The 15,996-nt window shown below is 31.9% G+C and overlaps 1 long non-coding RNA gene across 2 annotated transcripts; it reads right to left on the bottom strand.

Annotated features, from left to right (window-relative positions):
- Positions 1 to 5,362: 5,362 nt before the first annotated feature.
- Positions 5,363 to 9,146, bottom strand: LOC107913653 (uncharacterized). Of its 2 annotated transcripts, none has more exons than XR_001688595.2 (3): positions 7,413 to 9,146; positions 5,839 to 6,632; positions 5,363 to 5,721 (listed from the first exon to the last, which is right to left on the bottom strand). It is a non-coding gene; the product is annotated as an uncharacterized lncRNA (long non-coding RNA). The 2 variants fall into 2 exon arrangements; XR_001688596.2 differs by having other exon boundaries at positions 5,896 to 6,632.
- Positions 9,147 to 15,996: the final 6,850 nt, after the last annotated feature.

Below are 15,996 nucleotides of genomic sequence, written 5' to 3'. Positions count from 1 at the left end.
AAATTGAATGATATGAGCAAGTGTTTGATCAAATACTTATAGTAAACTCTAGACATCGAACAACATTTCGTACGGAAGAAGAAGAATAGAAGTAGGAACCAGACTCAAAGCCTATAGACATATAGTGCTCTAGGTGTGGTAACTCAAGGTTTACCTTTCTAAAAAAGCAAACCACGGTAGAATTATTCCAAGCAGTAGAATAAGATTGATCTTGCTGAGACATTATTGGTTAATAAAGGTAGAATGTTAATAATCCCAGCTTTTCAATTCAACATCGTAGATCCTTTAATCTTTGTCATAGCATCTTTATTTTCACAGCTCTAATTGTTTACTTGATTGTTCTGTACATTTTATACATCATTATTCTCCTAATTGCCATTGCATTTTTATTACTGTTTTTGCATTAGCATTAATCTTTCTTTACTATAATAACTTAAAAAAATTTAAACCTATCCAATCCCTATGGAGACGACCTCAGTTATCACTTTATTACTTGATTCGACGTGTATACTTGCATAATTCACATATTATTTCACACGCGACAATCATCTCTATTCTTTGGCCTCACCTCCTTATCTCTACCTCGTCATCTCTGTCGATTGACCGTCGTCCTTACCAAGTACGTATTTTGAAGAAACCTTAAAATTTTGGCTTTCCAGTCCTATCAAGGTATATCACTATCTGTTTTTTTTCAAGGTTGCTTCACTCAAAATGGGTCTGTTTAATTTTTAAGTGAATTTAATGAATTTTAGAAAAACTGTAAAAGCCAATCCATTTATTTTTTTGGTCGAAGAGGTCTGATATAGATATTTAAGAAGATGGAAAAGGTTTCCTTCACATTGACTGGGTTTTCAATCCTGGTTCTATAGTGATTGAAAATTTTCCTACTTGTTTTTGGCCTTAAATTTTTAATTTTCTACTTGAGAATTGAGTAATGAAATTTTTTAGTTATGGTTTGATTTAATTTTCTGCTTTCTACCTCTGTATCACTCTACTGTATTTGATTTTTTGTTTTATGTATTGTTGTTTGTTATTGTGTTTCATATCATAAAAGGTATTGGTTTAGCGAAAATAGTGGACTGGTATCGCTGCTATTTAGTTAAATTGTTAAATTGTTCACATCACTATTGAGGGCTTTAGCTGTAGCAATGTTGACACTGTTACACCACTTCCAGAGTGAGAAAGCTCGATTGAAAATTTTCCTAGTTGTCATTAATCCAATAAACCTTTCTTTCTTATTTTTGCTCATGAAGTTTTAAGGTTTGCTTGAACTGTGGCATAATGGAAGTCATTAATTGGATTGTTGAATGAAAGTTTATTCTGCACTTACAGTAAAGTGCATATTAGCTTCTATGGCTTAGTACAAAATTTCTAAACATTGGTTCATTGGCATAAGCATACCTGTAGTATTACATGTTTAGTGCAGTGATATAAGGAACTTGTGGACTGCTCTCTTGGCAAGTTGTTACATTTCGTTGCATGCATATTTTCCTAGAAGTCATTACCCAAAATAAATAACTCCACTCTAATTCACATGGACAACAGGATTTGTTGGTCCGACATCTTGAAATGATTTATTTGCTTCCAATCCATATATGGTATCATCATCGAAAGACCACTTTTTGGTTTTTCCAAAGATCATGGTTGCATTTTGGATTTTTTACTAATCTCATGTATTCCTGTCACTATAAAGTTTGCTCTGCTCATATTCCTTGACTCAGCTAATTTTGTTTGTTGGATTGGTGTCCTCTTCCACGTCCTCTACTACAAGTAGTTGATGTTTATAACCAAAAAAAATATTTCAAAATTAGTATAAGTTCACTCTGATATCACTTTGATGCCCTACTGTAGAGATATTAAAAAGAAAACCAAATAGTGAAACAATCATAAGAGGAAAGATGCAAGAGTACTAATTGTATGGGATAAAGATGCAAGAGTACTAATTGTATGGGATAAAGAGTTCTTGCCTAGTAAAAGTAGGACTAATAAGAATTTTTTGGTGGTTGAGGTGGAGTAAAGAAAACTTTAATGCTGTTATACGTAATAATGTATAAGTACACAAGAAACCTACTGCCCCTAAAATTCCACTAAAAGCTCTAAAATTCCAATAAAGGCTAGATTATCTTTTAGTCAAATGTTATGGTTGTGCAAAATCTGTTTCTAGGTTGGTTCATCATAATATTTTGAGCCTTTTATATAATATAATATAATATAATATAATATTGGCATGTTTTTTAGCCTTATAAAGACAATAAAAAATATTTTCTTGGACCTAATTGTCATGTTCTATCTTTTGTAGGTTACTAGTGTTGAAGAAATGCTTTCTCCAAAAGTATACATTTTGCTATATGTTAGACAGAGTATAGTTTTCAATTGTAATAGAACTGTTGTCTTGTAAACAAACCTTCTGATGTGGAGAGTATTTTCTCATGTGCAATTAAAGCAGTTATTGCTAAGATTAAAGATCCATATGTTGTGTATTTGGTTAAAGCATCAAATATAGCTTCTTTAGATGTAGGTGAGCCTGTCATTCTTCACGTTTCAAATTTTGATAAAAGAAATAAAAATTGCACGACCATAATATTTATAAAAAATAAAACATTGTAATATATATATACACAAAAACATTGCAAAATGTAATTTTATAGCAGTAAAATAAACTCAATAAAAAATAAAAGATAAAAAGTCAAGAAAATCTCAAATAGTTTGTTTTATTGAAAACAAATTTTTTGAAATATTTTCAGGAAATTTGCCAAACAATATAAAGTATTTTACACAGATCCATCCAAACATCAGAAATATTAACTTTTCCAAAAAAGTAAGTCATTTTCAGTGAAACAAACAGAGCCTTAGTTTTACCACAATTTAATCTAATTTTTTTCATTTTAATATCATACATTTTCATGTGATTATATTAATTAGTTCCAAACCAATACTTCTTATTATTTATTATATGTTACTTTTAATCACAATTTTATGCTCTAAATACATGATTTTCACACACATATGCATGTGATAAAATTTCTAGGATATATATGTGTGTGTGTGTGTGTGTGTGTGTGTGTGTGTGTGCGTGTGTGTGTGTGTGTGTGTGTGATTTTCTTAATGGATTTTCAATCTTTCTTCATGGATAGTTGATCTATGATCTTGTGTCACGGGGCTAGAACTTCAGTCTCACAATCCTTATGGCCTTAAGCAATTGATTGAGTTCAAATCTGCCTAAGTCAGTCTAGGTCTCACAAAATGAGAATTCTTGATAGAAATTTTCCAAGGCACTGAAATTAAAGCAAAAGTAACTCAAAACGAAAAAGCAGAAAATGCCACAAGAAAGCAAAGCACGTCAAGTGTTTGAGTAAATACTCTCAAGGTATTCTATTACTCCAGAAAGAATACAAAGAATGAGATGAATACAAATGAGGGGGAAGACCTCTATTTATATTTGAGCTCCCCAAAAACCAATGGTACAGATTCGGTTACATTGACGATCGATATTAGAGCCTACCTACAATTGTGATTCTTAAGAGGTTTACGTAATCCTTTAATATTACAAAATTAAATCTTCTAAGATATCACATATTCTAAGATAAGTTTCCATATTTGCCATGGCAACCCTAATTTTCCTTAAGCTTCACTGGGCTACTAAGGCTTCAAGTAGATGGGTTTCTCTACATGTTTCACGAATCAAGTCAGTTCAAGTAGGTCAAATGAGCCCCATTTAGTCAATTGACCTCCATGGGATGCTCTTTGCGCATTTGGCACGGATTTTGATTTGCGGCCCGTGACACATGCATGTCGATGTTTTGTTTTTAATATTTTAATAACAAAATTAATATAAATGATATTTTATAATTTGTATGATATTTTAAAAACTAATATTGTTAAATTTTAATACTGTATAATATTATTTTATATGTAATAGTAGTACAATATTATTTTTAATACTGAATAATATTATTAACTAAAATCTTTATGTTAATATTTTAAAAAAAAATTAAAAAACACTTCTTCCATTATGTCCAAGTTTTACAAAGAAGGTTAAATTATACTCCAAATTTCAGCACTTTTTGTATATTTAAAATTTAACCTATTACTTTTATTTTAAGGAATTCATGCACTTTTCATATTTGAAAATATAAGTTCAATTCTTAAGAACATCATTCTTTTTGTCACACGGTTAGCATATAAGTTTCTTTTAACTTTAAAATATTACATTAACAAATTTAATGGAAAAAAATTAATAATTGAAAATAAATTTTGAAAACCAAAAGATAAAAATATAAAGTTCTTAAAATAAAAATAAAAAAATAAAAATTTAAATCTACGAAAAATATAGAAATTTGGAGTATAGTTTAACCAAAAGAAAAATCTCTGTTTTTAAAAAAAAAAGAAAATTCTAAAACATTTTTTATATAAAGAATTGGAAATCAAGTCGACCTTAAAAGCAAAACAATCAAGAAAGAAGGAAAGAGAAGCTAAAGCTTCAACTAGAAACTGATGAGACTCCATTTCATTCACCATTATTGATTTAAAAACCTGCCAATAAGAAAATTCACTTTGGTTGAAGCTTAACTCAAACAGCATTGGCTCTTCACATTTAATAAATATGTTTTCGTTTTTTATTTATGCTTTTTTTATATATTTTTTAAAAATCATTTTTATTAATTTTATCTAAATGTGGCACGTTTGGTTCGCTGTGATGGAATAGAGCTGTAATCAGTCATTCAATTGTTTGGTTGAATAGAATGGAATAAAACTGTAATGGTATTCTTGTATTTGGTTGAATGGAATGATGTTGTAATAGTATAGAAAAAAAAGCTAAAATGACGAGAGTACCCTTAATAGATTTTTTTAAGTACATAATTATTGTTATTAAATTTTACTAAGATTATTATTAAAATAATAAATAATTTAATCATGTTTTAATATAATTATTACTAAATATAATTAAATAAAAATAAAAATATATAATTTAATAACATTCTTAATATATTTTTTATTAAAATATAAAATAATAAAAATCATAACATAATGTCATGGGATCGTAGTTGTCAAAATTACAAATATTGATCCAACAACAATAATTATTCTCATTTTTATATATATGAAAAATATCAAACATTTATACATCAAACAAACTCATGTTTTAACTTCTCTATGAGACTACCCTAGCCAACCAAAAGTTTGTAGACCAAATCAAAAGCCATGCAAAATGGATTCCACCATAAAATGTTGGACACATGGGAGATATAAATTCCATTGGCTGTCATCACCAAAGTTAGATCAACTAATGTATAAATGAACACTAACAAAGCATAATAAACGGTAGTACAATTGATGCAGGCACATAAGGAGTAGGAGCATATGAGAGAATTGCTTTTTAAAGTCTCAGCAGTAGATAAATATTTGAATTATTGAACAACAATGGATTAATCTACACAAACATCCATGGAAAGTAATGACAAAAAGGGGTAAGTAGGAATTTTTCCACATATTCCCCGGTTCTGTTGTGTTCGAATTTTCTTGGAGCTGAACATCATGTACAATACAAGATAATTTTCATAGCGAGTATGCAGGGCGTAATATGTGCCTAAAGATCTATTTTTCCGGTGATTTCCTCATCCTCCGAGGCAGCATATTCATCTTCACTCAGTTTTTCGTCACTTGACTTCACTTCTTCTGCTCCTACAATATCTTCAGGCTTGACATATTTCTCACTGTATTCTGGTACACGAAAAGAGTCATAACTTATAAGCATTCTAGGAATAAGAAAAAAAAGGCATCCTTAGAATGCCATTGCAAAAAGAAGACATGAAATGTATGCTTCAGATCAATTAGAACCAGATTTTGAAAGTCCATCTCCAATTATGCAGCCATTTCTTCATAACCAAAACAAACCTGCCCATTTCCATGTTCAAACTCCAACTTCAAACAATAATAGTCTCTTGATAGAAGATAAACCTGCAGGCTTTGAGCAAGTTATAATTAAGATAATAAAATGTCCACATAATTCCAACCAGAAAACTTTTGGAACAAATAGCATTGATCAATAAGTCACTGATGAATAATTACAACAAAGATGAAGAATACCTTTCCTTCTTATTGAGGAAAACTACAATAGTGGATGCTTTCCTTACAACAAAGATGAAGAATACCTTTCCTTCTTATTGAGGAAAACTACAATAGTGAATGCTTTCCTCTACTCCATCACAAACTTTCCGCATGTTAGAATAATTACAGCCTTTATGCTTGTCTATCGAACCAATAAAGACAACACCAAGTCCTAAACTACAGAATATAATGCTATTCGCTCTACCAGTTCAACAACCTTATCAGACGGTGGAGGCCTTGGGCCATATGGATCATAAACTTGAGGGTATTTGAACCTTTTAGACTTAGCATTGGGATCTCTAGGAACGAAATCATGCTGAAATGCCTGGACCTGCAAAGGCCCCATTATTTCACGAATGGAGGGGCGGGCACAAACTGCTTTCAGAAGTCTGACCAAGTTCATTATTCTGCACCAGATAACACAATGACGTGTGGACAATATGGAGAATTTATCTGCTTCAACTAAGTAAAGAAAAGGCGTCTTCCGTTTTAAATACTTTCAACGCTACCTGATAAGAGCGCACCTGCAGGGAACGGAAAACTATTACTATTTTACAGAGGAAAGACACTTCTGACAGCTAATAAAAAGGCAATTAATATCTGGCTATCAACACAAAAGATACAGCCTGTCAAACCAAATAATCGATTGTGAACATTCACAAGTTATTAAAATGCATTACATCATAACCATATTTATATATTTTTCATGGTTGTATTTAGCTGATGCAATTACTGACTACTGGTCTGAACACACAACATATTTAGCTTCAATAAGTCAACAACCAAGTTGAGCTCAATGGCCGGCAATCATGTGGTTTTCGGAGAACTAGACCCATACTTCTAATGACCAATGATCGAACCCTGATTATCTAAAATATCAAAAAGTAAGTTGAGATAGAAATCATTTAGCAGGTTCATGGTATACTCGACTCATAATTCTAATGGATAAGGATCAAATCCACACAACCTCAAATATATAAAAACAAATTGAGCTAACAATCATGTTATCTGTCGGTAGATTGCTTGAATCATAGTTTAACAGCCAAGCATCAAAACCCAAAAATCTCAAATATCAAAAACCAAGTCAAGCCAATGGTCATGTCGTCTGTTGGTAGATTGCTTAACTCATAGCTCTGATGGCCAAGGACCAAACCCTCACAATCTCAAATATCAAAACAAAGTTGAGCCAACAATCATGTAACATGCATGTACCAGCCCTTCCCAGCATGCTCATATAATCCTATACCTTTCCTAGCATGCTCATATAAAACTTCAAACGAGGTAAAGAAATGAAAAAGTAATACCTGTGCGATCGAAGCTGAACCGAGAGGATTTACATCAAAATTCTCAAAAATTTCACCCATGCTTCAACCAAACTCCTTCTCTAAAACAAGTTGAATAACATCATTTGGTATATTTACCAATAAAAGTATTTAATACCAAAGTGAAAAGGAAAATATCAATAAGTAAAATAGGATTTCAAAAGGAACATAAATAAATTTGAACATATATACAGGTAAAATTTAGTCTTTAATTGAGCTGAAAGAACACAAAAAGCAAATGTTGCGCAGTTTGCCAATAGCTAAGAACAGTAAAATTAACAAAAGGAGCAATCAATAAGAATCAAACAGTACAAAAAAAAAAAGAAGTAAAAACAGACAAACCCAATTAAATTTTAACTGAAAGAGCACAAAAGCAAAGACTGTAATTTGCAAAGAGCCAAGAACAACAAAATCAACAAAAGGGGCAATCAATAAGAATCAAATAGTACAAAAAAAAAGTAAAAACAAACAAACCCATTTTAATTGAATTGAAAGAGCACAAAAGCGAAGACCGTAGTTTAAAGAACTAACAGCTAAATCAATCAATAAGAATCAAACAGTAAAGAAACTAAAAAACAGAAAAAAATTGTTTATCCCACATTGCTTATTGCTTTTGTGGATCCTTCACAAAACTTATTCGAAGTTGAAACACCTATCATTTCAACAATTAGTCAACAATGTAAAACTATCAAATTAACAACAATAAGAAGAAGATAAAGAAGAAGAAGATAAAGAAGGGAACTTATAGCCCGTATAAATATCAACTGCTCGAACCCAGAATTGAAATGAACGATGCCAAGGTCTTAAATGAAAAGAAACTTTGTCTTGAATCGCTTTGAAATCAAAACCAGAAGCTAATGTGTTCTTCAATTAAGTCTGGATTTTTTTCCTTGCTGAAGATTTTGCCTTTAATTGGGAAATTTCTAAGATCTCGATTGCTACGAGGAAAAGATTGAAAAAATTGGTGAGGGGCAATGGTGTTTAGGGCTTTATAAATGGAGAAGGTAATGAACGTAGAGGATGGAAAAAAGGTAATCTCTCAGCATTTCTATCGTGCTCTGAATGGCAACTCAGACGGTGAGGAAAAGAATGCTATTCATCCTCTATTAACGGGTGGTTGGATGGGCGATTAGACGGGTGGTTGGATGGGCGATTAGCTACTTGCGGGTGCGTTTAGCTTACTCTTTGTCACATGCTACATTATCGTTACAATATCTAATCTCATCGCTACCGCTGTTTTTATACTAATCGTAGTTAAATGCACCATCCATCCAAACTCATCCTAAGTGATGAACGGGAATAGAAAACTAAACAGCAAGGCTTGTTATATACATTCCATTGAACCAAATAAGGGTTTGTGGTGGGCCAATAGAATTGAGCTGTAATGGTTATGCCATTACATTGAACCAAGGCTGTAAGTCTTTGGTATTAAAGATCAGTGTGGAAAACCATACACAAGGGGTGGGGTATCAACTCTCCCATACGTTTGCTACAATTGTGGACACTATGGACATACAAGGGAGAGATTTATAGCTACGACAACGGATAAAATGGCAACTACTGGACAAGAGGTGTTGAATGAACCAGAACCAACAATACAACAGCGTGTAGAGAAGGAGGATTTTGGTTCATGGATGGTGATGGAGAAACGTGGAAGACGACCGGCTAGGAGGGATGCAAAGTTGGTAAGCCGGAGTCGCGCCGTTAATTCTAAAAATTCTAAATTTGACATACTAGCTGGGATTCGATTAAAAAATTGAAAAAAAAAATTAGAATTTCGACATAATCGAATCTAAGTTGTTCAAATTATTTAAGTAAACTGAATAAGTAATTCGAGTTTTGAGTTCGAATTGAAAATTTTACCTTTCGAATAATTCGAATAACATATTGGTATAAATATCTTTTTGGTCCCTATCAAATTTGAAAATGAGCAAATTAGTCTCTTAAAACAAAAATTACAAAATAATTCAAAATAATTTTCAAAAATTAAAAAAAAATTAAAAATTAAAATATTTATAAAAATTTCAAAATTTAAATTTTTTTTAAAAATTATGAAAGTTTCAAAAAAATTCTAAAAAATATATAAAGAAAGTTAAAAAATTAAAAATTTTCTAAAATAATAATTTTGAAACCTAAATAAGTTAATTAATGGTTCAAGTTTATCATACTAAAATATTTTTTTATTATTTTGCTTTGAAAAAGTTTTCAAATATATATAGTTTCAAATTTATGTGCTCTAACATGAAATTAGTTATACTGTAACAAGATTTTAATTTGACATGTTTAATTTTTTTAATTTAACTCAAACAATTTCACTCAATTCGACTTGACTCAAATTTCGTCTCACTCGAATTGATTTAAAAAAATTCTAAATTGAGTTAGGATGATAAAATATGACCGTCAACCTGATTAACTCAAAATATTTTCACTCTATTCGACTCGATTCGATCGAATACTCACACCTACGTACTAACAAATTTGGACGATGAAAATCCCACTAATTTAGGGACAGACAACAATAAAGGAGAGAATCGGGGGAGGCCAGCTCTGGGTTAAATCTGAAATATAAGGGTGTACGATGAAAATCCCACTAATTTAGGGACAGACAACAATAAAGGAGAGAATCGGGGGAGGCCAGCTCTGGGTTAAATCTGAAAGATAAGGGTGTTGCAGCTAATAATAATGGACCGAGAAGGGATAAGGGGAAGAGTATTGTTGGGGGGGGTGTTAATGGTTGGGCTGGAAATGGGTCCACAAGGAATGCGGGCCATTCGTCTTTGTATGGACCAATGGAATACAATAATATAAATGGCAATGTAGCGTCCTCATGGGTCAATCAAAAATCAGTATAGTCGAAGGATGTTAGGAAGGACATCCTGAGTCGGGGAGTTCGAATTAAAGACAACAGGAATCGCGCATTACCAATGGGTGTAGCTATCGAGGGTATCCTTAATAGGCTGGAACAACAAGAAGATAACTTGGATGATGCTATGGGTGCTGATACAGACGATGAAGTTTCCAGTGAAACCAAGTCCATGGTGGAGATCCATGATTAAGGAAGGTGCAGTAGTGATTTTTTTATGGACTGTAATATCGTTTTTTGGAATTGTCAGGGTGCTGGTCATCCGAGGTTTGATCGTATTGTGAAGGAATATATTCGTGAGCATAAACAGTGTATTATGACGTTGGTAAAGACGAGGCTGAGCGAAGAAAAAGTAGACAAGGTCATCGCTAAACTGGGGTTTCCTTTTTCTCATAGAATTAAAGAGAATAGTTCATCTTACTCGTCTGTATTTGGTCTACTACTAACGACATGAAAACAAAAGATTTCATATTCGACTATACAAAACCTTGCACACATAAAGCTTCCACTAATGTGATTTAATAATTGTAGTATTAGAATGCAGATAAACGTCTGACCTCTTGGTGGATTATCCCTGCAAATTCTATCTTTATTAGTTGTCTTTGTGGACCCACATGCATCTATTTCCTTAAAGAAGAAATCCTTCTGGATTCTTACTTTCGAACTTATGAAAGAAAACTCATAGATAATTCATATAGCTCATCTTGTACCAATAAATCCTAATAACCAATTAAGATAAATCTTGACGAACATTGTTGTTTGCGGACTACTATTAATAGCTTATCCTAACAAACTCAGATTCGTAGTACGACCAATGAGGATTCTTGCTTCAGACTCAAGTATGCAAAACATATCGACGGTTTCATAAAGAAGATCCCCATTACGGATTAATAAAGAAGATCTATTCTTCTCAATCCAATAGACAAACCTAGCGGACCGTCGTATCTTGCCTCTATCTCACAATAACATGTAACCCGTTCATAGTGGTCCACTCTTAGAAACATATCACATGTAGGTGGATTCTTAAGAGTGAATCCCCTATTAGCGGAATCATACATGCAAGACAATCCCGACAGGCTATCATATCTTTCATATATGGACTCGCATAAGTAGATAGCTCGTACCTTTAAATTCGCACATAGTAATATATTACAAGTAAACGATCTTATTCTTGGCGGACTTATGAAGCTTGTGAAGACATAGATGCAAACATATATATAAAGATTCATGTACGTGACTTTATCTCGCAGACCTCCATTGAATCTTACCATGGCCATTGACTTGCCTTCAACCATACGGCTTAAAGCCTCCGATGTAACGATCCTATAGTCAAAGGGTGTCGGAAAGTGTATTTCCGAGACTCTGTTCCCGTAAATCAAACTCGTAAATATTTATTAAAAATATTTACGAAGTTAGTTGTGTAGTTAATTTGATTTTGGTTAAGTGAATTTGCATGAATTATAAGTTGTTTGAGTGTAAGGATTTAATTGCATAAGTATTAGAAGTATAATTATAGATTAAAATTAATAGAGGGACTAAAATGGTAAATATACATTTACCTTGTTGTCGTGGACAGCATTCGTAATATATATTATATACATGCTATAATATTTAATAACTTAAATATTTAATGTATGTGTATATGTTTTATAATATAATAATATTATTAGAAAGTAATAAAATAAAATAAATGGAATGATATGAAACATTCCGCGCAAATTAAAGAAAAGAAAAAGAAAGATAGAAAAGGGAGAAGTAGTTGCGGCAAAGCTAAGGACTTTTAGGTTTAAATTCAAAATTGGTTAGTCAATTTAGTATCTTTTTCTTGTAATTTTTATATTTTTGGAATCCTGGTGTTTAGAACTACTCGACTCATGTTGAAATTTTAACATTGATTAAGATTTTAGATATTGTTATTGTTAAATAGTTTTAGTATTACTGATTTAATTGATAGATTTTTAAGTTAGAAATAGAAAAGGATTCAATCGTAGAACAAATTTTAAATTTTGAGTAATAGGGACTAAATTGTGAAAATTTTAAAATTTAGGGATATAATTGAAAATAGGGAGTTAAATTTAGTTTAAAGTGAAATGAGTATGAAAACATAGAGTTAATTGGGAAGAATAAAAATTAGTCTCGGTATATTGAATAAAAATTGAAATATTCAATGTGAAATTGAATTGTGTTGAATTGATGTATTTTAATTATTTTAATTCTGTAGCTAGCATCATACCGAAATCCTCGACTAAAAAGGGGAAAGATAAAATCGACGTCGAATAGCTCAGAATCTACGATTTGTATTTCTATAGTTCAAACCTAGTTGTTAATTGTTGTATTTTAATTTAACGCATATGGCAAGTGGTTGAGGTGAGTATTTTGGCACTTTGATAGTGAATTGAAATTATAGTTGATTGAAATGGATTGAATTGGTATATACATTATGAATGTGTTGGTTATTTGAATTGAAATGAAATGGATTGATTTTGTATATTATGAAATATATCAATTATGAATATATGTGTATTGAGAAAAATATGATTATTATCAAATTGAATATATGCTTATATGTGATGATATATATTCATGAAATTGAGACATTGCTTGTATTGAAAAGTGAAATGAATCCCTATTAACTATATCGGGCTGAGCCGGATATAGATGGCATACCATAGGATAGGAAGAGTTCGAGGATTTCTTTGACTTCGAGTTGATAAGACATTGGGTGCCAATTTGCTTCAGTTTAACTGATGAGACACTGGGTGTCAATTTGTATAGCGTTGGGCGCAGTTATTACTTCGGATATATCCAATGAAGCACTAGGTGCCAAATTGGTGTGTTAGTTAGATTCGTGTATCCGTCCAAGTCCAAGTTGTGTTAATAGGGGTAAATATATAATAAAGTTCTATAATTGATATTGAAATGGCATGGTATGTGAAATGGAAATGAGATAGTGGATTGAAAATGAAATGTGAAATATGTTATGAACAAATGGAATATATGAGTTTTGTACTCATGAATTGAATATAGAATGGATAATGTCATTGTTTAAATGAAATGTGAATTGATATGTGAAAAGATATTTATATAGCAAGTGATGTGAATTGAGATATTTGTTAAACAAATCAAATATGATAGCATGTGAAAATTGAGTATGGTATGAAATGATATGGTAATATGCATGAATTTGAAATGATGGTATATGGTAATTGTAAGCTTAGACATTAGTATGTTTGTATAATTCAACTTATGCATTCTTGTATCATTATGTCTTTAATTGTTTGGATTATAGAAATATCACTGAGTTTTACTCAACGTACGGTTTTGTTTTTCGTGTGCAGGTTAAGTACTTCTCTTTTGATCACCGACTTAGCACCCAACAATGATCCGGATCTCAAATGTGGTGATGTTTACCTTTTGTGATGGCATGTACCTAGGGTGTTGTAGTTAATAGTTATTTTTTGGTTGGACTGTAAATGAGGTTATAAGTATAAGCTTGGTTTGAGTATATAAATACATGTTTGTGTTTGAAGCCATAATTTGGCATATTGTTTTGAACCAATGCTTGTTAGGTGTATGTGAACTTAAGCTTGATATTGAGGTAGTTATAAGCTAAGCTAAATTGAGTGATTTTGACATGTTTTAACATTTGATTTGAATGATGCTTTTATGACATGTTTTGATGATATAACTTGTGGTACCAATAAGGGTACATTGGTAAGGCACCTAAGATAATTGTTTTGACATGTTTGGTGTATGTTTGATCATAATTCGGATAGGTTAAATGATTGGTAATTGAGTTGCTTAGTGCCCAAGTAAGTAGGAAATGGTAAACTTGAGTTTTAAGGTACTTTTGGGTGCACACGGCCTGGCCACACGGGCGTGTGTCACACACGGGCAACACACATGGGCGTGTGACCCAAGTTAGAGAGTTACACGGCCTGGCCATACGGGTGTGTGACCCTTGAAATCAAAATTTTTGTAATCATTTTGTAAACTTCCAAATTTGTTTCAAATTAGTCCCTACCTATTTTTAAACTACTTTTTGGGTCTCGTAGACTCATAATAGGGGTTGTAAGAGTAACTTTTACTCTAAATTGGGGTGTGAATTAGCAAACCTAAATTAAGTGCATTCCACTAATATCATCGAAAATAAATTAAAATGAAAATCGTAGACGAAGTATGGCCTAATACTTTGACGCTAATAATTGGAATAGTATTGTATGTATTCGAATGCTGACATTCTAGAAGGGATAAATAGTGATAAGAGTGTAGACAGTGGAAGACCAAGTTTAGAAATGCATAGCATAATTTACTATTCGAGTGTATGAGAATCTAGCATGAAAGTATTAGATTGTCGTGACCTGACCTTGTATATTATAATGTTATTGGTTAGTTTATATGTTGATTATGATTGAATTAATTGTTTGATTCGTTAGTAATGCTCGTCACCCTAATCCGACGATAGAGAGGGGTTAGGGGTGTTACATCTAACTTCGTGGAGTCCTTTAACACTCTTAAAGGACTTTCATACGTCTCATATAAGGCTCTCATACGTCCCATAAAGGGCTCACATATATTGATGCGTACCTATCTCCATACAGTCCGCTTGAACCTCCATAAAACCTCATTTTTAATTTGAACACATAAGTGTTCTCCCGCAAGGCCGATATCATTTGCCAATTCCGGTTTGCGTTCCTATGCCATACTGAAGGCAAAACTTGTAACATATCATATTCTCCTTCTCCGACTTCCATCTCAAACACTCTTTGACAAACCTCCATGACTCTGTATATCATTTATAGATATGCATTTCATACACAAGTAGTCAACTAATACAACTGTTAATGCACCATGCACATTACGCCAAACATTGCATGTATTTTCATATTAACACAACATGCCTCACAATATATCAATGTTCAATTATAGAGTAATTCATCATTAGCACAACACTCATCCTAACATGCCTAGCACATGATACTGAAAATAAATAATAACAATCCAACACCTGAGTTTTCGAACTCACTTGAAGGTTGACGCTAAATCCTTCTACTAAGCTTTTCCTTTGCTACATGAGTTTCCTTAGTTAACAAAACATAACAACCATTTCAGAATTCTAAAGAAGACAATTCATCATTATAAGAACCATAATTGTAACACCACAAACCAAGCTTAGACGTTATAACAAGATTTTGAAAAATTACATGAACTTTTTTAAAACTATAGACTTAATCAAACTTAGAGTGCATTTCAAAAGCATAATTTTTGGGAAAAAAACTCTCACAAATGTTTAGAAAAGCTTAAATTCAGAAATACCTATTTTAAACCCAGAATTTGATTTTGAAATTGTGTGTTTTAAAAGTATTAATTCTGGCAAATCATTTCTTGTTTTAAGGCAACGTTCGTTAAAAACTATTTATTTGCTTGCGAAAAAGCATTTAAGTGTTAGTTTTGATACTCTGATTTGTATATTGTGCTATGTGTGGTCGCTTGCAAAAATTTTCGTAGTTTTAGTTTTGAAAACCAAAGTTTAGTTTTGATAATTCAAATGATTTTGCAATTTAACATTGAAAATACCAAAATCCAACAAATAGAATAAAAACCAAAACAAAGCCCAAAAACATATTTACAGTCCAAAAATCTAGAAAAGTGAAAACGTAAACCATCATACTACATTAATTGAGAAACAATTCGAGCTCCCGT

The sequence above is a fragment of the Gossypium hirsutum genome, chromosome D10, assembly GCF_007990345.1.
Source record: "Gossypium hirsutum isolate 1008001.06 chromosome D10, Gossypium_hirsutum_v2.1, whole genome shotgun sequence".
NCBI lineage: Eukaryota > Viridiplantae > Streptophyta > Magnoliopsida > Malvales > Malvaceae > Gossypium > Gossypium hirsutum.
The sequence above is the reverse complement of the archived record's forward strand: the minus strand, read 5'-3'. Positions and strand labels throughout refer to the sequence as shown.